Source organism: Hermetia illucens, chromosome 1 (assembly GCF_905115235.1).
Source record: "Hermetia illucens chromosome 1, iHerIll2.2.curated.20191125, whole genome shotgun sequence".
NCBI lineage: Eukaryota > Metazoa > Arthropoda > Insecta > Diptera > Stratiomyidae > Hermetia > Hermetia illucens.
Window position 1 is genome coordinate 171,095,656 of NC_051849.1, and position 24,868 is coordinate 171,120,523.

At 40.2% G+C, this 24,868-nt stretch overlaps 1 protein-coding gene and 1 pseudogene across 3 annotated transcripts in view; both read left to right on the forward strand.

Moving 5' to 3' along the window:
• Positions 1-24,868, forward strand: part of LOC119646566 — a 277,721-nt gene that overhangs the window by 193,942 nt on the left and 58,911 nt on the right. The window lies entirely within an intron of this gene.
• LOC119646627 lies at positions 10,305-10,850 on the forward strand (annotated as a pseudogene).

The following is a 24,868-nucleotide window of genomic DNA, read 5'->3' on the forward strand; positions in this document are numbered from 1 at the left end:
GTATATGTAATTAAAAAGAATTCTATGCAGAACGATGTTACTCACTGTGTCTGTTGACGATCCCAACTTTCGTGTCAATAGCTATGCCGTGCTTCTGAGAAAAGTGGGTGTGATAGACAGACAGATAAATAGATTTTTGTTTGTTTGTTTTTAACATGAGGAAGTATGAATGCATTATGCAAACCATAATTTTCATGAAAATAGTTCGATAAGGTGCTATCATAACTTACTTATCGGTAACTTCGCCTAGGCGACATTCGTAAATTTTGACCAATGTCAAAAAATCGTCGTCGTTGCAAATAGTAAATCATCAACAGAAAAAATGAGGAAACAAAGAAGGGCTAGGCCGTTGGCTCTATTCATGCGGGACGAGATCCGCAATTAGATGAACCCCAAAGACAGTGTATCAAACCTGTCTTCTATACGAAAAACCAAGGGTGCGAAGACGTTGAATTAAGTCCGAAGACAAACAACATGAGTACGTTCTGCGAGGTGGTCAAAGGGCAATTGGAACGAGAAACAGGTTTGTAGTCCACCGCCAGATGGCGGAAATTCTTGGTCCAAAGTTTAAACGCCTGATAGGAGAGATGCATCACAATGATAGAGTACAGATAAGCGTCAACGTCGACGAGGTAAACGATAATCCATAGCGATCCGATTATAAATTTGCCAGCCAGAAAATCGGGGCTCTGCGAAAACCATGCGTACTTAATATTGACCAAAAAAAATGAGGTGGTCATCTTGACTGGGAAGAAAATCCCAACTTGGGTCCCATATCGATCGCCCAGTTGATAATCGAGTCAAAACCGACCAACGTTTAAGTATTTTTGTCTGACACTGTATTTGAGTAGGCATCGGAATCTATTTTGAGACCTAGATTTTCCACAAGTACACCATCGCGAATTTTTGCAGATTTTCCGGTTGCATAGGTGCTCAGAACGAAACCTTACACCTTTAAGGGAAACAATTTGGTGCCCTTACTCCCCTTTGTTTCACCGAATATCCGAAGAGGTCAGTTCCGAAAAGTACTAATTGAGCAGTTTAATTTGATGCCCCACATGACCATATTCTGTGAAAACATAGTCCCCCTTAAATTAAAACGGAAAAAGCGCCATTTGCTGTATCGGAGGGACAGACCACTCACCCTCACCAAGTTTCGTTACAGCGACCTTTCCTAATAAATCGGGTGTGACAGGATAATAAATGCTTCGCGTTCGGAAATATGGGGAAGAGCTGTATTAGCATCACCGATAGATCCAAACTGTTTTAAAGATGTGAAGGGGAAAATCACTTTGCTTTGCAGAAAGCAATGAAGCATGTCTTCGTGAGGGTTAAGTTCGATTACCCGATTCGCAGCTGGTACGCCGCTCCAAGTATCACAATACCCGACCATTGCAGTATATCTAGGTAGATTAGCAAGAGAAGCCAAAGAACAAAACCCTAAAATTATTCTTGTGACTTTAACGCTTGGGCAGTAGAGTGGGAAAGTGGGAAAACAAATAAAAGGGGAAAAATTCTACTCAAGGTGTTCTCTTGCCTAAATCAACCTGGCTAATGACGGAAACATAAACACTTTTCGCGGTCGAGAACTAGGCTCCGCAAGCGGTTACCTGGTTATATATCACCTCATCTGAAAAGACTAGAAAAAGGTTGGTCATCAAGATCACTCGATGGGGATGCATTTCTGAAGGTATTGTTGTGCATTTACTGGAACGGTTATATATAAGGCGTCGTAGTTATCGCAGCAGATATATTATCATAGCATGTGATGCCGCCATGACGAGTACAGTCTCAGAAGCGCAATCTCAAAATTTGTTGGAACGATGAAATAGCGAATTAACGTGTGGAATGCCTAATAACTCAAAAACGCGTGCAAAAGGTTGAAGTGGGCCATCACAAAAAGTAAAAAGTACTGTCTTAAGCAGCTCTGTGATGAGGCCGACTTTGATCCATGGGAAGGCGTATAAGCCGGTTATGTCGAAAGATAAAAGTTTACCTCCTATTACACGCCCTAGATTGCTTTGTGAGATTGTTTCCCCAACACCCGGAAACTGCCTTCCTAATGGTACCGAAGAAAGTTGAAGACATCCCTCCAGTGACCGCAGTTGAAGTTCTGGACGCAACTACAAAAGCCCGAGATAATTCAGCGCCAAGTATTGATGGAATTTCCAACTAGGCGCTGAACTGGTCAATGAGAACGGTACCAAACCTGTCCACGCAGGTGTTCATAGACTACTTAAAGGAAGGATCCTCCCCGCAGAGTGGAAATTGCAAAAGCTAGTATTGGACCTTAAACCAGGTAGACCGATAGAAAATCCAAGATATGATAGATCAACCTGTCTTCTGAATACAATAGGCAAGGTTCTGCAGCGAGTAATCTATAACTGGCTATATCAAATAATTAATAGTGGCGGCTATTTATCAGATAGGCAGTTTGGCTTCCGGAAGGCTCCGTCAGCAGATGGGGCTACCAAAGTGGTTACTGAGGTAGACAGGAAAGTCTTTGATGAAGGGAAACACTGCGCAGTAGTACATCAAGTACGCGTTCAATTCTGCCAGATCGAACCTTATCACCGTGGGACAAACCCGAAAATATATATTAAATATAGTCTTCGACCACTTACGACAGCGGGAGTTCCTTTACGATTCGAACTAAGGGTTGAACACTAACGATATAATAGCTAGAGTTCCACAGGGGTCTGTTTTGGGTCCTCTGTTATGAAAAATAATATATGATTGCGTTTTACGGCTCCCAGTACCTAAGCAAATCGTTGTCGTCGGATTCGCAGATGACGTCGGAGGGGGTCATCCAATCGTTCCGATGTAGAGATCTATGCGAGTGAGACTATCTAGATTGAAGACCCGAACAAAGGACGGCGTCCGTACCTTTTACAAAGCGGCAGAAATAGAAAACTGTTCAGATTAACTTTGCTGTACATATCCTTCGCTTTCAATCACCGTTCAAATAGGTGGTTGTAACTTTCGACTGGAAGCTGTGCTTTAAACCCCGCTTAAAGCTTACTTGCAAGAAAGTAGCGATCATCAGCTCAACATTGGCGAGGATGGTTCCAAATATAGGTGGCTCGAAACACGGCCGCCGATTACTTTTAACGCGAAATGTCAGCTCTATTCTTTTATACGCTCTTATATAGCATGGGACGAGGCGAAGAATGGCAGCTGGACACATAGGCTTATCCCACATATAAGTAAGTGGACTACGCGAAACGATAGTGGGACGAGTTACGATTTAACTCAGTGTTTATCCAGACTCGTTGGGTAAAAGAGTTACCTTTATAAGTTCGGTTTCGATGAATGACCCAATTGTTCTCCGTGTGGAAGTACAGCCAAAGATGCAGAACACGTTTTCTTCACCTCCTTTAGATTTAAAAGCTCAAGAAAAACCTTGAAACTGAAAACCTTGAAATACCTGTTAAACGGTGGAAAATCTGGTAAGGTACATGGTGCAATCGAATACAGTGTGGGTCGCTTTGGTTACAATGGTGAAACGGATCCAAGGGCAAATAAAAGAAACAGAAGCGCAGCAGAGACATGGAAGGGAATCTACTGCAACCAATACGACACACAGCGATTACAGTTCAAGCAAAGTTAACAGTTAGTAACTATACAGTCCTGCGAAGCAATACAAGGATAGTGGTCTGGCGGGGAGAGTGTGGAGAAAATATGAGGGGTTTTAGTTTCGGGTCATCGACTTCAGATGCATATCAATGATGAATTTTTCTCAGCAAAGAAAACAAGTCGGGAAACCGTAAGCTGGGCTCTTCAGGTATGAAAGGTTTTGTGAATATTCTTTATAAAGCCATTTGAGTGCGAATTTGTCCCATTAGTACGTAACACGTAATATATGCACATATTATGTGAGAATATCCACTTTCGGGTGAAATTGACATTCGAAATCTTGAATTTCTAAAGAAGTGATTACTTTGACCTATATAACTTTGTTAGTAATAGCGCGATTTTCACCAAACTTGGTAGGATCAAGCTCTATAATATAGCCTAGATTGCAATTTCGTGGTGTTAGGATGAACTTAAGGGGGCTGTGCAGCCAATTACTGAAAATTACAGTAATATATTATTATTAACTTTTTTTGAAGGGATATCGGAATGGAAGGTATTTCGGAGCCCAGGCACCATATAATGGCAGCCTCTTGATTTTGTTTCAGATTTTCAGTTGGTTAGTTTCTAAGAATGGCCCCGTTAAATAAATGATCACTTTCGACCCCCCTAACTCCCCTCCTTTCCAACAAAACTAAGACCAGCTTCGGAAAGTACTAACCAAGACCTCTCATACATGGCTATATTTGGTGAAGAAAAAATTTACACCCCCCTTTTGCATGGATGGTGACCTCCCCTTACATTTGACCTAATAGGATGTAACTTACTGTATGCGTGAGCATTTACAGTTTCCGCCTTTCCATCGAATTCGGTGTCAATCGCTTCAACAGTCTCCAAGCAAAATGCGTGTGACGGACAGACAGACAGACAGTAAACCGATTTTAATAAGGTTTCGTTTTACACAAAATCTTAAAAACAAACAGACAGACGACACAAAAAACCTTAAAAATTTACAAAATACTTAAGATGACATTTTAAAATGTTTGCAGCTATGACAGATAACCACCCACAAGCGAAGTATATGAAGTATTTATGTAGAGCTATGCTCGAAGAAGGTCGTTAACAGAACAAATTATTTTTGTGATTTCCTACATAGCTGTCCTAAGAAGTTAGTGGATATAGTGGAAAGAACAAAAAAATCAGACGATTCTTTTTCAAATCCGAAGGCCTTGCAAACTTTAAAAAGTAAATATACTTACAGTTTCCTGGACTTTTCATCCATTTTCCTTTTATAAGGTTTGCTGGTCGGATAAAATATAACTTTGAAAGTTGAGACAAAGTACTCACCTTTTAAAATTTCCTAAATTTAAGTCCCTTTAATGAAGTCTGTAATAAACCCTCGAAAGGTTGCCCAAACAACTCTCAATCGGATCACCCAATCAGTTCAAACCTCAAAGCATTTAAACAAAAGTTATTTATTACATTCAACTTGAATCGATTAGAGCCAAGTAGGTACCGTTGTCCATTACTCGAATAAAGTGTCCATTCCATTCATACCAACTCCTTCGGTCGACCCTAATCTTCTAAGATCTACTTTGGAAGGAATTTCAGGTTTAATTTGAAAATATTTTCAATCACAATCTTGTAATCAGGTGTTTTCTTCGCTGCTGACCCTAATTTTGGGGATATAAATGAAATTCTGTAGTGAACTCCTTTCTTACCATTCGCTTCATTTCGTCCTTCCGTTTACCTTACTGGGCCGTTTGTACATACACATGTCACTTCTTATCAGTTATTATTCCCATGGGGTAAATCCCACACAACTACTTCCACTTGCCCCATATATTTAGGATTGGTTAAGTATAAAGTACGTGCCGAAATTATTGTCGGGAATTATTTGGAAAGGAATTTGTAGCTTTTCAAGGAATAATGTATACTTTAGGTTCATTTTCTGATATGAAGGGTGGAGCTATTTCATTGGCCCCGAAGGGCAACTACCTTGATGTTATTAGTCGTGAAACGATGTGAGACGCTAAATTTTGGCAATTAAGAATCTTCCGTAGTCAGTAAATTCCTATCAGTCATTATTCCAACATATTGTACTCAGATTCTTATCGTTATTCTCTCATAGATACCGTATGAGCATTTCACGAATATTGGAAGGTAATATTCTCTACACATTTATCCATCTACTCGTCTCTACCACTTTTTCCCCAACAAACACTTCATCGTGGAAGACTGTAGTGTATTCAACATTCGCAAAACAGATAGTCTTTCTAATAATGAGGCCATCTTGTCTGAAGAACAACGTTTTCGGTTTTTAGCTAAAAGGATATCCTCTTTATAAATTCCAATAGCATTTGGGGTCCTTCATATATTTCAGCCTGAGACTGCCATGACACATCGATTTTTCGCTTCGGCTATAAGGGAACTTGCTGCTACAGATGTTCCCTCAGACGTTTGTAAAAGGATAAATCTAAATTTGTTGTCAAATTAGGGTTACTTTAGATTATGACATCTATTTCCATGAATGGTGAATCCAGACGCTAAGAGCCGTTCCTCTTTCGAGGTTGTGCTTCCTTTGACTCAGCAGAAGTATCTTTAGAAGATGAGTTGATTAAGATATGAAGTATGTACCTATTTCAAGTGACCCTTCGGTCCAAAGTGGTTTCGAATCCGGAAGAGAGATAAAAGAAAGGGAGTCAAGATGAAAAGGTAGCTTGGGAGATATTGCCTGACCAGAGGAGAGTATCTTTCAAGTCGAGTTATTTTCAAACCATTTGTTGATTGCGAAATAGATACGTCGGGGATTTCATTATTTATAATTTGAATATTTACGTATCTTGTTGCTGAAAATTTGCAAATATGATAAAGTATCTAAAGCCTTCCTCACTTCCCTCGTTTCAATTTAACAAGAAATAAGTGGTGTCAGATTTGAATGTATCTGTACCGGAAGAAGTCTACGTAAACATACTTAATCATGCATTATATGTAATTTACTTCAAGAGCCAATAACTTTAACTTAAGCCTAGCTGCCCTCGCATTCGCTACAGCCTGAATAAATCACGAAAGGAAAAAATCTCGTGCGGATTCTACCGCCTGCCTGCCTGCTTGCCACTTAATAAAGCGCTTCCATAACGAAAGTCGGAAACGTTCATTGTTTATATCAGGTGATATACTCGTGCTTTTCCAGGCCCATCTTTTTCTTCTTTATGGCCAAGACTTAGTCCTATAGCACGCAACTGTTTGAGTCGTTTAAATTCTCAACTTGAAATGGAAATAAATGCAAATGTCCCTCCAGTCAACGTTGGCAAAAACATTGTTTTCCCTGTTACATGCGTCACCTGAATGGATTTAACAATCATCTTCGCACAAGTCCTGAATTTGAATAAAAAGCGAACATCGAACAGGACGACAACAGAGCAAGTAGGCATTCATAGCGGCGCCAACATTCGGTGGGGGACGTGAGAAAGGACATTTGAAAGCAGAGCAAACGACAGAGGTGAGATCCTAAAAAGCCTGTCAGCAGTGCTCGGGGCGCAGATACCAAATTCCTGGGATCTCAAATCGGCGAATGTATGGAATACGCACCTGGCATTATTTGGTGAATGGAAGAGCTTTCTCTTTTGTCAACCTCATGATTCAAATGCTACGTGTCCTGGATATTCTATAGTAGAATTATTGAAAGTAATTTCGCTATTTATGTCGTCAATGACTGGCAAATTTGACATACAAAGAGCGTACGTACGTGGAAAGATATTCCCCTGCCACGGAAGCAATTGGCAAGAATAAATGATGCCCATGCTAGCGAGGAGATAGAAGATGTTATTCCTCACACTTGTAACCAGGGTCTGTCGTCTTAAATGTTCCGTTCAACTGATACATCAACGACAAATGGAGTCCCATCCGCAACATGTATTCTCGTAGGACGTATCATGGTGCCAAGGACGAATACATTATTCAACCGTGAAATTTAATTACGAAAGCAATAATCATGAAGATAATTCATTTCCGCCAAGAAATCCTGGCACACAAAATTGGGTTGGGATGGCGACGTTGTGCTGTTGGCAGTTTCGTGTTTTGCGGTTGTGATAATGCGGTCGAGATTCACCCATAGTTTCGTCGACTGGAGGTACCAAAAGTAGCAGCTCCAGCAGCCGTTTACATTAATGTCGTTGTATTAAGTTAATGTGTCGCCATGAGGACACATTACGACGATAATTGCTTGGATGAAAGCTCAATTACGCACATTTCGAGGAACCGCGGGCGAGTAGCAGTGCCAGATAGCTTGCGACAATAGAGATACAACTTTATTATATTTTTAATTTGGTGCAAAGTGAAAGTAGCAGAATAATCTGATTTGCGAATATTTACGGAGTCTTAGCAATTTGAAAGTCTTCATTTAGGGAGGTAGTAACGGTTGCGTTAAAAAGTTAATGATTTATTCAATCTGCTTCTGTCTGATTGATGGCTTAGAAACACGAATAAATTAATATAGCAGAAATTGAATGTGATTCAATTAATTTTCCATTCGGAATAGCTAATATTAGCTGAACTGGGTGACTATCGATTCAATGCTATAAAGCAATTTCAATTGGCATCTTTCCGAGTGGGCACAACTTTACCGAATATAGCCTATAATATAATGGAGAGAAGTCGGAAACGGAAAATTGGGAAAATCATATTTCAAGCCGTGCGTTATTTAAAAAGTTTATATTTAAAACAGGAATCATAAATGAATGAGAAAAAGTAGCCACTCACTTTGTTACTACTGCCGATGCTTTTATAGATTCTCGACAAATAATTATGATTAAAAATAAAGCGTCCCCATATGGGCCCAAATAAGTACTATTCCTCCCAATAGTGCTTAACTTTGATGATGAGACTATTAACAGTTTTCTCATTCACCCTGATTTTCCTTGGTAATTGTTAATGAAATGCGATGCTGAATAATGTTACCTTGGTAATTTATACACTCTTTAATAAATGAACAAATGAATTTTGCGAAAATATAGGTTGGCTTATACACCCTAGTAGAAATTGGTCTAGTTCCTCCTCAATTCAACTATGGGCATCGAATTTAAATGGGGAATGACCAGCCTTGAAAATCTCCGCAGGCAAGGACGAGCCGTGAGTTTGGGCGGCCCCAACAAATTCACATTCTCTCATGGAGAACCGTGAATAAGGCATGCTTCTCAATTCAACGAAAAACTTACACTTAGTGCTAATGGCATTGTTGCCCCAATATTTGAGCAAATGGAGAAACAGCCGTAACAACAATACACTTTATCCACTAAGGAAGGGGGACTGTAGGTTAAATTTTGCCTATTAGATGACTTTTCTTTGCCCCTACCAAAGGATAGATAGATGTGAGTGGTCACTTCAGGGAGTTCAATTAGTGCTGTGGATCGGAAAAAATTGATTATCTAGTGTTCGCAACCTGGCTTTAGCTAGAACGGGGCAATGACAAATCAAGTGCCTGACGGTTTCCATTATAGGCCCGTACTCACTTCTTCTTATTTTTCTTCAGCCTTTGTCTCGTTCACAAGCGGGGTCGGCTCGTCGTGATCGGTTTCGCCGTTTAGCTTTATCGCAGGTATTACGAATGACGTGACCATACCATCGAAGACAATTGCTGATATCATTTTGGATGTGATCAAATCGTATCACGCCACTAGTCCAACGCACCATCTTCGTCTCCATTACCGCAAGACGCCGTTCATTGTCTTTTATAGTCGGCCAACACTCAGAACCGTAGAGTTCTACAGGACGGACGACATTGCGGTAAATTTTAGACTTGAGACGTTCGTTGATACGTCGATCGCAAAGGCGTTGCCCTGAGGAATTTAAATCGCTCAGTTCTGGGCAGATCACTGCCACTGACAGTGATTGTACCTGTTTCATGGGGATCGGTCGTCAAAAATTCACTTTTGTTTAGATTCGATCTGAGACCGTGCTGCATGAGGCGATCATTCACACAAGCCACCATATTCCTCTACGCGCTTTCTCAACTGGCTCAAAAGTTCTCGTGATCAGGTTTGGTTGCAGAAGAGCCAAATCCTCCGTGACTAGCAGTGGCGAGCTTCCGCCACTTGGTATCAGCGCCACACGGTCGCGAGTGGAACACAGACTGCACCCATAGAAGAACTGTCAATGGCAGTGCCTTGCCTGGCCTGTCTGTCGACCGGCTCATTTCCCCTATATTTCCATGATTGTTGAACAGACTGTTCAACATGTCCTCACTGCCTCACCAGCCCATAGAATGTTACTACTGAATACAAGATGCCATTCTACTGGCTTGAAGTTCCACCCGAAAATTTCTCTGGAAATGCCCAGGGTTTATATTGTAATTCATCAAGGATTTTAGTATACGTCGCAGGGTTTCGCTAAGTAGCAGGTAGGGTGAAGCGGGGTGGTGTGTAACATGGGGTAATGTACAACACTGTTGACATCTGGTATAAATTAATGCTATTGGGCTTATGTGCAACACTGATTCTTCGATATTTTATCATTATTTTATAAAACAATATGTCTATATTAAGCGTTTTAATTACCAGGTTGTTCAATAAGTTTTGCGGTTCGATAAGAGAGGCCGTTGCTACTAGCCTAATTTTTTCCTTTGTTATGTTGGTACACTCTTTCTATGAACGTATGTGAAGTTTCATTTCAATCTGTCAATTCACTTTTTGTTTACAAGCCATTTATTATCGACGTGTCACAGCATTTTTAGAATGGAAAAAGTCAAGTATCGTGCAGTGATTGAATTTTTAATTTTGGAAGGTTTAAAAGGAAATGTTGAAAGTGTATAAGGACTGTTCGCCTTTAATTAGTACAGTAGGAAATGGGTTGCTGAATTTAAAAGTAGTCGGACAAGTCATGAGGACGATCCATGTCAAGGACGTCCAAAAACAACAACAACACCAGAAATCTTAGAAGAAATACGGGACACCGTATTAGAAAATCGCCCAGTGACTGAAAGAGATTTAGTAGAAGCCCTAGGCATCTCATTGGGCAGTGTAAGTAATATTTTGACTTAAGTATTAGGTTTCAGAAAACTGTGTGCGCATTCGCTACCAATCGAACAAAAGTGCATACGAATGCGATTTTCTCAGCAACATTTACAGAATTTTCGAAAGGATAAAGTGGATTTTATGCGTCGATTTATCACTACGGATGAGGCTTGAATCTATCATCATGATCCTGAATCAAAACAAGAGGCAGAAGGGTGGTGCGGACCTGTTTCTTCGGTGTCACAAGAGCATTTTGACAATGACTAAAATGTATGAATTTAAGTTTGAATTGTTGGAGCATCCACGGTATTCACCAGATTCGGCTCTTAGCGACTTCCATGCGTAGAAAGCGTTTTTCATCAAATGATGAGGCCATAATAGCTTTGGAAGCGTAGTTTTCGAACATTTCTAGGAACTATACCACGAAAATATCAAAATAAAGCTATTGCTGTTCCCATTAGGGGCAGCAATTAAAATGGTAAAAGGCGATCATCCGATTTCACTCCGTTTGGGTTGAAAAAGGTTACCTCTACTTTATCACGGCATTGAGAGAAGTTGAACGTGCAGTTTCCACCAGCTGATCGCAGTTTTACCAGCATTATAGATGACGAAGCGTTTATTTTCGTTAAACTAACTACCATTCTTGGTGTAAACCCGGTCATTTTCCTAATTATAAACTAAAATCTCCTTTTTTTCTTCGTTGTTGTATGATCCGTACATGTTCAATTGGTCGTTTTTTTCCGATTTCGCCTGAGAAAAATTAGTTGGTGTCGTACACTGTGAAACGTCCGAAAATGAATTATGGTCTATCCATAAATGATATTCGTAGCTTGGCTTACGTATATGGAGAAAGTGTGCATGTGCGATGCCGGAACGGTGGATGGAAACTGGAAAAGCGACCACGATTTGATATAACAGCTTCATAGGCCGCCATCCCAACATATCGTTCCAAAAGCCACAATCAACCAACTTGCAACGATCGAAAGGTTTTTGCAGAGCATCGGTGGACAACTTTTTCGCTAACTTCAAAGCTATTTTGGAGGAGACGCAATTTGCGGACCACCGAATCTGGAATATTGACGAAAGTGGCTTCTCAACTGTACATACCCAACTTGTAAAGGTGGTCGCACGGAAAGGGACCAAACTTGGTTCTTTTACTGCAGATGTAGTGACACCATTCCACCTCTTTTTTCGAAAAAATATGGTATCCATTTTCATGGAAAATTTCCCGCCGGGATCTGTTGGATATGCCAAGAAAAGCGGCTGGATAACAGTAGCCAATTTTGTCGTTTTTCTGAAGCATTTCATCAAGTTCACTTCAGTCTCGAAAGGCAGTCCGTTACTGTTGATCACGGACAATCATGTGTCACATATTTCGATTGATGCCATCGATCTTTGCATTGATAATGGCATTACTGTCTTGACGCTGCTGCCTCATTATAACCACCGCATGCAACCACTGGATGAGTCTGTTTTTGGTTCCATCAAAAAGTCATACGTCCATGAAGGGTGTCTCAGTAATACCGGGCGACAATTCGAGGTACACCATCTAGCTGGATTGATTGGCAAAGCCTTGATTCATACCTCTAAGTACGGTTTTGGATATCCAAAAAGGCTTCGTATCAACGGGCATTTTTCCTGTAAATTCTGACATACTTCCAGTTGACGACTATCTTACAGCAGACATTAGCAGTGAGAATCGAATGGCTAAAGAACCCGACGAAAAGGAAGATGTGGTCAATATGGTTTTCCTAGACAACGATATGGACATTGATGCCACTGGAGAGGTGTCAACAATAGTGCCTGTTTTGCAAGCACATCAACTGCAACAGCATCCACATCTTCTACGTTCACTGCAGCGTCTACATCCCAATCACTTCGAGCAGCATTAGTTGCTATCTAAATGTGTCGGCATGCAAGATCGCAACTACTTCACTTGTGCTCATCGCGATTCAGATGTGGAATCGTTTTTCGAATAATTTTTTCAATGTTTGAACAATAAAAAGTAAAAATTCTAATAAAATATTTTTTTCTTTAAATATTTTTTTCTTTCCAAGCTCAGTTAAATCATACTAAAGACTTTTTTCACCAAAATTTGATTACATTCTCTTTACAAAGTCCATATTTAATATAATAATAATTTAATATTTACAGCCATTTATGTAGATATCATTTCATGTATTACGATGTTGCACATCACCCCACGTGTTTCGAAGAGCGCCAAAAACGAACTTTCGGAAAATTTGTAGAATTAATACAAAATACTAAATTTAAAAAAAATAATGAAGCAGAAATTTAGTATTTTCCTTCATTTATGTGATACCAGTCATTTTATATTCAAAAATTTAATTTTCGGAGATTTTCCTTGAACAACTAAAAGAAGTGTTGCACATAACCCCACTTCACCCTAGGTGTCATGAGGTCTGAGTACACAACACGACGTAATTAGTATGAAGGTGCAGGGGTACATTAAAAGTAACCGACGGGCAGGACTGCAGAGCCCCTATTACGATACTATTGTATCTACTGGGCAGTGACGGTTAGCACTCACTAGAACGTACGTTTGAATGGGACAAACCATAGCTGTCTACATTTAATGAAGCGTCCCTACCAAAAAAGAGTGGAAGAAGGGGAAAATAACGATGTGGTCACGCGTGGCTCGATACAGATATATGAAAATGGATCCAGCTGGATCTCAGAAAGCTTGCAGCCAACGACATAGGAATGCATTCTTTGGAAATGCGGACATGGACACTGCTGGGATACCAGATGTGGCACTGCCCCGAGAAATCAGACGCATCAGCTGTAGGTGTACATAAGCTAGAAGCCCTGGGAAGACCCACAGTGGATGGAGCAGATTCTTCGGTCAGCGACACTGCAAATAAAAATGCATAAAACCAACACATCAATGGTGGACAACGAAGTGTTCCGCATTAGGGCTTACTTCCAGAGTTTCTGCGCGGGTTAGGACCATTATGGAAGGCGGTGAATAAATTAACAAACAAGAAAAATTATTGGGACAAGGACCGAAGCCAAAGTTTTTGAAATGGGCTTCATAATTTGGAGTGCCCAGCAATCAATCTCAGCGATAAGCTTTGACGGTTTGCCTCAGTTCAATATCTTGAATTTTGAGCTAAGCGGCACAGAGTATATCGGATGTGCCACCGAAAGAAGGCATGGAATATCTTCCGCAAACTGGGTGAACAAAACCCCAGAATTGATCTCAGACATTGGAGGGTAGAATTCATGAGTACCAAGAAGAAGAGAAGAATAAGGTTTGAACCGGATCGAAAGGGTCTGAAGGTGCTCAGGGATACTTACCTAGAACCTTTTCCCGAATCTTCAATGAAAGAAGCGGGAAGAACTGACTCGCTGATACTTTGTAGAATTGGATCTGTGCTGAAACTTACAAAAATTACTTTCATACTTTACAATTATCTCTTACGCTTAGCTACATAATTTTGCTAGAATACTTAATTTACGTTTTTCTTTCTTTATACCTCCTGCCAGGCCATCAGCTGTATCTGCGGCCGCTCAATGCGACCGCGATGCTCTTGTGGTTCATGCCTGCGATGTGCCGCCACGCTTCCTCTCCGTATTTTCATTTAGATTTATCATAATTTAATAAAAATAATTGCTCCCAATGTGTTCAAAAATCAGACAATTGATGGCATCTGTGTACTCCACATCGGGTCATGGGCTTTGACCAAATGGCTCTGAGTTTTGGAAAGAGAGGCAAGTAGAACTGAAGTGTATATCATGGAAACATGGTTTCTACTGACAGTGGCACCGAACTGGATGCTGTCTGACGCTTTAAAAGTGCTAGATCCATTTTCGCTGCCTAAAATCGGAAAATGCATTTATCTCAAAACCATGGTCAAGTTGAAACTGTTTTAGTGCTAGTGCTCGTTCTGTGTTGCTATATGTGAGAAGCACATGGAAAGTGAATTCCACTGTTACTCAAAAGATACAAGCCTTCGTGAACACCTGCGCTGTATCATGGGAGTACGCTGGCCTGACACTATCTGAAACGATGAACTCGGTAGCGCGCAGGTCAGAAAACTCGTACGCTCTGTGATCGGAATGCAGAAGTGGCAGTGGATAGGCCACATATTAACGAGGGGCGACAATTGGCTTGACAATGCAGTGGAATCGATTCCAAGATGGCCGTCGAGTACGTCGCCCAAGAGCACTTGGCGCAGAACAGTAGTAAAGGAGTGCGATTGTGGCGGCACATCGAAGGCATGAATCACGACTGTATTGCCGTGGTAAATTTGCTCCGCTTGGCAGGAGGCCGGCACGCAAACTTCGATCCTTCTACATTAAACCGTCGCCGCCAGCCGATCAAGGGATCGAAGATACCAACGTTATCCTATTATTTGTCCAACGTCGAATCAAGGAATTTTCCCCGTGTTCTCTACAGTTAAATCTAGAAGAGAGGCTTTTTTTTGAATTTAAAGCGATTATAAAAACATCTGCCGCCATTTCTCTGAACCCTTCTATTCTTCTGAAAGTTGGAGAAAACATTGTGAATCGCGCACGAAACCGGAGAAAAGTTCAACTGGAAGTTCCGTGAAATCCCCGGTCCGTTAACGATGTGCTACCGGCCGTTTTCATGCGCAAAACAGTGTCCGAGTACAAAAAAACGATTCCGCTGCATTGGAGAAAATCCTTCCAATTAGCCGGTCCGATCAGTGAACAAGCTACCAAACGAGCGTCTCGGGAAGTCGTGGGGGGAACTGAAGGGAATTTCAGGTAACCGCGAATGATGGCTCGTAGGTGTGGTTGATGCGCTGTACCCCACCAAGCAATGAATGGCAACCATATATAAGACGACATCTGTTCTTCCAGGAAAATTATTGTGGCTGATTGAGTAATATGGTATGCATAGCCTTATCATAACAGGCACCGAATGTAACGCAAGTTGAGATTTTAAGGGGGTCAGCCCGTGTGTCAGATCCGCGGAATCGATTTTTTTTACCATCAATTATATCTAGAGATAGTGTAGAATATATGGGCAAAGTGATTTTTTGATATTCGGAGTCGTGCGGAAATTATAGTGTTAAACAAGTGATAAGTCACATGCCAGATTTATGTCGATTGTCGTAATAAAACTCGTATTTATAGATCCGAATGACGTTCGAATGACTTCGCTAAAAGGACAAAAATTGAAGCCAAGGCTGTACATGTGTTTCTTCAAGAAACCTAAGGCTTATGGATTAAGTATAGCAGATTGTTAAGATTTTATGGCTAAAAATCGCATTCTACTTTTTAAATGCATTTTTCTCGAAACAGTATGTTGAAAATCGCCTGCTACTATAGCCCAAAATCTATCAAACGAAATTCTTTGAAATTTTCAGGACTTATTCAGAACATATTTCTATGGTCCGTAAACTAGGATAATTGCGATTCATTCAGTAGTTTTTTTTTATTAATTGAAGAAGCCGTAAAAAAACACCAAAATTCACAAAAAAAAGTTTAAGACGGCACCAAAATTTTTTAATAATTCTAGTTTGCGGACTGTAGTTAAGTCTGCACGTTAAAATGCCGTTTACTTTTTTCTTTAAGGTGATCGTAGCGCCCTCTAGCGCGGCAGCAGAAAAACACCTTTTTTTGGAGATAGGTGTATAAATTGCCCTGTATTTCAAAAACCAACTATGCGACCGGGTGGAATAATTACCGTGCAAGCTCAAGATGTCAATAAATCTATGGTGAAAAATTTTGCATCTTTATCCAGTTCTTCACAAAAAATTACTAAAAAAACCAAAAAAAAAACGGCCTTCATACGGGATGACCCCCTTAAGACCTTGCAGATCTCCGCTTTTGCGGTGGTCTCAAGCAAGTCCTTGTTATCAATAAATATTGAGTCCTGACTTATGTTTACTTCCCCTGCTTCACTAGGGAATGATTCGATCGGTTCGATTCGAAGGATGAAACTTTAGGCTTACATTTAAGATAAGCGGTAGGAAGAAAGGGGAAGAGAGGGTGAGATGCAAGAAGAGAGTTTAGAAATTCCCGAAACTGGTTACAGTCTGTATCAGATGAATGATCGCGATTGGTACTTTAGGATTTGGCGATTCGAATCAAATGGGATTTTAACCTCTTGAGCTTGAGCTTGATGAAACTTCTTTAATTTTTTTCAAGTGGATATTCTCTTCTCCTTTATTCATGCGTAAATGTCCTGAAATGAGAACTTCCTATTGGAAGCCTAATTTTCATACGAGGGAAATTAATATTGATCAGTATGAGTTTTTCCTGACGGTTGGCCTTTGCTTGAATGGATCGCCATTTCTCCATTGAAACCTACTAATTAATGGATATATATATATAACTTAGTGAGAAAGATATCTACATTGAGAATTTTATTGAATATCATATCTAATTAATCTAAATCCATTGAATGTAGCAGATTCTAGAGAAATGACTTAGGAAGATTATTAAGCATATTTTAGTCCTTAGGAGATTTTCTCATGGAAATGCAAAATATTCCATTTCTTATCCTATTTAACTGTATATATTTTCGTTTAGTATGATATGTGTATTCTACACTACACCCACTTGTCCTCCTTCTGACAAGTTATACATATTCCTTGAAACGCAAAATCCTTCCACACCAAAACGAGGACATTTCTAGCGTTTCGAAAACCGGATTTATGTACTTACGTGTACTCTAAGCACATTACATTTTCGAGTACCATTTCAACTTTACCCAGCTATCTACATCTACCCTAGTTTCGCATGATACCAAAAAGAAGAAAAAATATGATCCATCTTTAAATTGTTAATCTGAGCACACGCTTAATAAATGAAATATCATCAACATCATGTGGTGAGATTTATTTTAGATTATCTCCTTCGTCTCCTCACCAAGAACATTTCTATTTTTTGATTCATATCGCATTTGGAGCGAGAGCTCTGCAAATAACTTTTCCAGATTTCAATGGAAGGATTAGCGTGGATATGTGGAAACTTCAGACACCAACGCTAACAGTTGGCATTAGGACTCATCCTACGTAGTTTCTTCTTCTTGTACTCATACGATACCACGGGAGGAGCTTCGAGGAGTATAGTTTATTGATTGAATGCGAGTGGAGTTTTTCAGCACCGTCAAGGACGGTTGAAGTACACTCAACTGTATTTATTAATAAAATTTAAATAAATATTTTCGTACAATAGCAACTTGCGTTTTACTACATGTAAGTGGGTCAATAAGTTTTATTTTGTACATTAATTCGAGAACGATTTTACGAAGAAGTTACGTTGGACGTTTACATTGAGCCAATTGATGCCACATGAAATAATTTGCATTACGAAAAGAGTTTATATTCATGGGCTAATGGTCTACAGAAGAGACAATTGGACGCTGCATGTTTCGTCAAATTTATGGACATCCTTCTAGTGAGTTAAGTGGTTCAACACGGATCAAAATCAACCGGACATGCAAGCCCAACTTACAGCTGATTCTGCTACTATCGAGAAGCAGGTCTTTGAAACTCAGTACTAAAAACTGCAGGAAATACTTAACTTGTTAAGGCCTAACTATGCTAACCGTGACCAATGTGCGAGGCCAGATAAAAGCAGCAAGGTCACTCTCGCGACCATTCGACATCAACAACGGTCTAAGAGAGGGGGATTCCCAATCATGCATCTTCTTTAACCTGACCCTGGAAAAAGTGATCCGTGATGCTGAGGTAAATACAAGAGGCACCACCCCCTTCAAGTTCACCCAACCACTGGCCTATAACGACGATTTCGACTTCATGGGAAGAACGACCCATGACATACAAACTGCTCTCATCCAGATCAAGCCGTACATCAATGAAGCTAACCCGAAATATATGATGGCAACGTCAGAACCAGAATCCAACCAACCAGCACCATCGAACCGCATTGGTCAAATAAGAAGAATAAAGATAGGAGATTACACCTTGGAGCCCGTTGATAATTTCTTCTTCTCTAAGGTCGAAAATCACAAATAAATAACTATGGCGATGAAATCCATTGGCAGTCAACAGAGCCTATTTCAGCTTACAAAAACTGTTTCGCTTGAAACAACTCACCATAGAGGGGTTAAAGTTCTTATTGTACAAGACAACGATCTTGCCAGTCCTCGTGTATTCCTCAGAGAACTAGAATTTTGGCCCCCTACATGAGGACAGACGATTTCGTAGCCTACAAAATGACGAAATCTATGAGCGATACCATGATCCGGCTCAATATGTTGCTGTGGGCAGGTCACTTAATCCGTATGGATGAGCATGCAGCCCGGAAAGTCTATAAGGGCAATCTCTTTGGTAGAAAAGAAGACGAGGTAGACTCTGCCTGAGATGGAGCGGTGGCGTTAGCCAGGAAGCCACACAGCTTTTGGTGATATCGAATTGGTGGACCCCCGCGCAAAAAAACGGGATGTCATGAGTTCCTTATTAAGGCAAACCTAGATCGAATACTTAATTTCAGACTTAAAATTTTTACCCTCATTGAAGTCGAGTTGATTCACAAAAAAGGTGCATTCATTTTTAGGAATGCCAAATTATATTTTAGTCGTAGTAATGAACATTTGGTAATTTAAAAAATGGCTTAAGGAGGCGTAAATCCACTGCCTTTTTCGGTTGTAGAATAATTTCAATTTTATTTTAAAAATCTGAAATAAGAAGCAATTCAAAAACCAGAAGCTAGTTTCAAATATAAAAGGGTTATTACTAGTACTAATCTAGACAATTCATCTAATATCTCACGACGCTATATTCGGTAAAAAATTTACACCTCCTTTGTTACTCACTGCATTCGTATGCATGCTTCCACCTTTCCAATAAATTTAGTGTCAATAAGGTTCTGAGAAAAGTGCATCTGACAGACAGAAAGTAGCAACTATGGTTTACAAAACACCGCAAAACGAACAGTTAGCAGTTTTCTCTGTGACAATGGCAATGCATCGAATGCTGGCTCATTTTTGCCTAAGGGGCAGCGGAATCGAAAGTGACTACAAGTGTTTATCATCTATCATCCAAATACGACATGAGTACTCAAAAGTGGGAGGAAGTTTCTCTTCAATTGATTCAGCCCATAATCAAGTGGATGACGATTTACAACTCCCTCATCCTTAGATTTAAAGTAAACTTGAAATTAGTTTTTATTGAAATGGATTTGGAAGCATCATTTCACTAGGTTTCTATTGCATTTATTATAGAGATGGGTAGATGATGTATGTAATATTACAAAAGTGATATTACCTTCAAGTGTAAAGGCTACCACCAAACATTACATCACCTAGCATCACCTACTATCACCGCAACACCTATTATGATACATATCATCGCATTACCGTATCACCTACCGTCGTTGCATCACCTTGCATTACCGTATCACCTATAATCATCGCATTACCTTGCATTATCATATCACCTATCATCATCGCATTATAAAAATGATGATGATATTACGTCTCTGAAAAGTAATATTTTGGAATGTAATGTCAAATCAGAAAGCTTCCTAACACAATTGGCACCGGCAGTTGTCGAGTGCCGAGCTGATCCCGATGCCGAGCATCACCTGTGAATCTATATTTTCTACGATTACTTGTTTTCTTGGGTACTTTGGGTTTGCTTTTTGCTGGCTTTGTAATGGTTTAGGGTTGGTTTTGGGCTCGCTTTCGGGCTAGAAAAATTATTTCTTGTGCAAGTGAATACGTGGATGCAGATTTTTTGGTTTAAATAAAATTGTTCCGTAATGTTTGTTACCATTCGGCTGTTGATTGAGGCTAGACCACATGTAGAGTTAAGCAAGGCAGCTGAGATCAATACAGTGCTTGTCTTTTATGATATCTGCTGCTCAAAAGTTATGAGGGTCTTATCTATTGCATTCTACGTTTCTTATCTAACGTGCAATTCTTGTTTATGGTGCATATGTATCCGTAATTTATAATAGTTCTGCCCATCTCTATTGGCATTTGCATATTGCCATATTAATGACCATAATCATGGTCGAAATAATCATAAGAAAACAGGGTTTTCATTGCAACCGAACAAAATACTTTAGTTTCACTATTCTATCATTGTTTGTCGACTATAGTGGTTGGTTTTATAATTTGTTGAGTAATTAAATATAATTATTTCGTGGGTGATTTCATTCTATTTTTTCGACACACCGGATGGTTTTGTAATCCAATATATAATACCTTCCTGATTTAATATACTTTTATGAATTTATAACCTTCTTAAGGTTTAGTGTAAAGCAAAACCTTATTAAGGTTTTGTGCAAAACAAAACCTTTTTAAAATCGGTTTATGGTCTGCTGTCTGTCACTTTTTTCAAGATTTTGTGTAAAACAAATCAAAATCAGTTTACTGTCTGTTTGCCCGTCTGTCTGTCTGTCCGTCACACGCATTTTTCTCGGAGACGGTTATAGCGATTGACACCGAATTTGGTGGAAAGATGGAAACAGGGAACGCTCACTCATAAAGTAAGTTACATTCTTCTACGTCGAATTTAATTTTACATGCAAAAGGTGTAAATTTTTTTTCTCCATGACTATATTTGGTGGGGTAGTTTTGAAATTTGCTCGAAAGGTGGGGAGTGCGGGGGGTCGAAAGTGATGGTTTCTCTAGCGGACCCATTCTCAGAAACCACCAAACCGAAATTTTTTTAAAAAATGAGGAAGCTGCCGCTATATGGTGCGTAGGCTCCGATATCTGTTCAAATAAAGTTAATAACAGTATATTGCTATAACTTTCAGTAATTGGCTGCGCAACCCCCCTGAGATTCATCCTAGAATCACAAAATTCTGCAGTAATGTAGGCTAGTATGGAGCATGATCCTGGTAAGTTTGGTGGAAATGGCACTATTATCAACAAAGTTGCCGGTTCTGTGCAAATTTAAAACTTCGAATGTCAATATCACACTAAAAAGGATATGCATATATTACGTGCTACGTTTTAGTGGGACAAATGCACATTCAAATGGCTTTATAAAAAAATACACAAAACCTTTCCAGCTTCCGGTTTCCCAACTTGTTTTTGACTGTGGGAAATCCATAATGGATTCACATCCGGAACCAGCGAAACCTCCATTGACATTGCTTCGCGGGGCTGTTCAGTTCTTAACTATTCATTTTAATTGAGCTGCTACCGCTTTTCGTGGCGTTAATTACAGTAGCCTTCTGTGTTTCCGCTGTGCTCATTGCAACTGCCACGTCCCGCCACGTGTTGTATTTGATTGCATCATGCACCTTACCAAATTTTCCATCGTTAAATGGGTATTTAGCTGAAGCTTTCTCCTTGAGCTTTAATACTTGGGCTGGTGAAGAAAACGTGTTCTGCATCTTCGGCCGCACCTTGACACGTAGGATAATCGGGCGATTCTCGAGGATGCATCTACAGACTTAGTTCCTGTACCCACCGTGTCCAGTTTAGAACTGAATCAAATCGTAACTCGTTCCACCGTAGTTCCGCATAGTCCACATACTCATGTTTGAGATACGGTTGTGTATTCAGCGGTCATTCTCCGCCTGGTCCCATCCTGTCTGCCATGCAACCAACGACCTCGTACACTCACTTAGCTTGTTTTTTTTTCAGCTTTCTGATTCTCGTACAAACAACTTGCCTCATCGGTTAGAATATCCGCTGGGATCATCCTGTAATCACGCATGTTCGGCGAGCGCTTAGTCGATTTGCTGTCTGCGATTTTCTCCGATTTTTATTGCGACGCCCACGTTTAAAGGACAGAGCTGACGACTTGCCTCGTTTAAAGGACAGAGCTGACGACTCGCGACGAAAGTAATCGTCGGCTGTGTTTAACGCCGCCTATATTTGGAAGCATCCATGCCAGTGTTAAGCTGATAGTCGCCGCTTTTTACCTAGTAAACTTTAAGTGGAGTTCCAAACTCAGCTTGGAGACGAATTCTCCCAGGTAATTCAACGATTGCGCAACGATCTAACAGCATGCGCTCCGATGAAAATTTCAACAGTTTTCTATTTCCGCCGCTTTGGAAAGGGCACTAATTCATGTCTAGGGGCTGAATCAGAACTTATTTAGTGTTTATGCTGTCTCCCTCTTGTTCCTTTGTGCGTCTAACTTCTTTCTGCCTAAACTTCCTTATGAATGACTGTTATCGCTTTCTCGACTTCAGGATAAATCGCCTCGGCTTCAATATGTGTTCAATGATAATTTCGCTTGTTTAGTGCGTCCCTTGTAAAATTCAGGCATTGTCCGAAATATGGTGAAGTCGACAGAGGTATGCTCAATCACTGTTGGTAAGTGTGCCATGTTTAGATTGCATTAATTGCGACATACCACACCAATTTGTCTTTTGCTTTTTAGTTTAGTTCGGTGAGGGAGCCGCAACTTCAAGTGCTTTAGACTTTTAGTAGGCCATTATATCCTTAAGTCGCCTACTCAATGGCCTCCCGCCTGCGACGTTCGCAAGCTTTGGCGAATCTGTGAAAGTCTTCTAAATTGAAAGAGGGTGCGTATTCTTCGTTGAAAATTACCAACCAAGGTCTTTTTAAAATGTTAGATATCGCCTTCTGTTTGTAGTTAAGTCTAAAATTGATAGACCATTAGCTTAATCCCAACTACAATTTTATTTTATTATGTATATATATTTCGGGAGCAACTTACTCCCTTCATCAGTACAAAGCTAATGGTCTATCAGTTCAAGGTCTTTTTGTCTGAGGTCTGAACAGGCTGGTTAGCTGCATATGGACTGGAAGATTTTTTCCTCTTCCCACTTTGGCTCCATATAGCCAAGACCGGCTACATATAGCCGAGACCAGCAGAAGTTGTACTCCGGTTAAACCCCTTCCCACTTCTTGACAATAAAATGTTGCTCTACAGGTTACTGGCTCATTCAGAAAAATTGGATGACAGGATTCCAAATTCTGGTTATGGTTACAGCATTGTGGATGAAGACCATTGACAGGCCGGACTATTGGCCCCTTCATTACCAGCGGTCTTCGAGTACCTCAGCACCCACACCCTCATTGTTGCTATTTGTTACTGATAACGCCACCTGACTGTCCCAATAGATTCGAATGGTACTGCCACAACATTTAGCGAAAACGATGAAAGCATTCATCTCTATTTTTCTCTTGACTGGCTACAGCAGCTGTCGTTATTGAATTATTTTCAAGACTACCTGCTGCAGCTTACATTTCACCAGCTTCTTCACTCCTCCTCATACGCGTTATAACTAAAAATAACTTTGGTGTAACTTGGATGATCAGCGAACTTGGATGATCAGGGACAACCGCATGGGGACGTGTCCTGTAGCATCTATCGCACCGAAGCAGGTAATTTCGACGCGAACGTTTTGATGTGCTGCTTTCGACGTTGAACGAGTATGTTTCCATGTTGAGCTTTTCGACGCGAGATCATAATTTTCACTAACACAAATATCTGAATATACATGTGAGGAGTAGACAGATTTTATCAGAATGTCGGTTCACTAAGGATCAACAAAAAAGGGAAAAAGTGGGGACATCCCTTGTTTTTCTTTGGAATAGATGCAGCATGTCAAAATGCTAGGCAACTTTATAAAATTGCTTCAAACGTGGTTCGCCAAGTCTATGGCGGAGTAAGGAATCCCATAAATCCCCTTTTTCAGAAATTAACCCATGTATCTTGGCATGACAATGTCAATGGGCAATGTTTGAGAGAAATCATAAAGTATCTTCCTGGAGATATTTTTCATACCTTCGTTATTTTTAAAAATGCCTCTTTCTTTGAAGCGATAAGTAAGGTGTGTTTAAACGAGTGTCCTCTAATTGTCTGGTGAGCAGGAAGTTTGGGGCAGAATTAAAATTTGTCCGCAAAGACATTCTCTGCCGTAATCATCGAAGGGATAGAACGGTCGACAAAAAGCCACGAGCTTTTTAGGGGTACAAATAAACCAAACCGATAAACCAAGTATTTTTGATGTAGGTGGTAGATCACCAAAACACCACTAGTAATGAAGAGTTTGACAGTCTCGCTCCACAATGGCAGACCACAGTCAGCATCTGGCGTTAGATCATTTGTTGTGAATTCCACTTTGAAGAGTGCAGTTTCAAGGGATCATGCAGCCAAATAGAGAAATATAAACTCCTGCCGATAGGCGAAAGTCTTTGTAAAAGAACCCCAACCCATTAGAGCCCCATTTTTATATCCCCTTAAGAAGAGGTACATAAAAGCCAATTAGGCTTCTAAAGGGGCATTGTTCTTTGAAGTATAACATGGAAAGAATCGGGGAAATGATCTCGATTACCATGTGCGTATATGTTTCAATGTGGATAAAACAAAGAGCCTACCCTG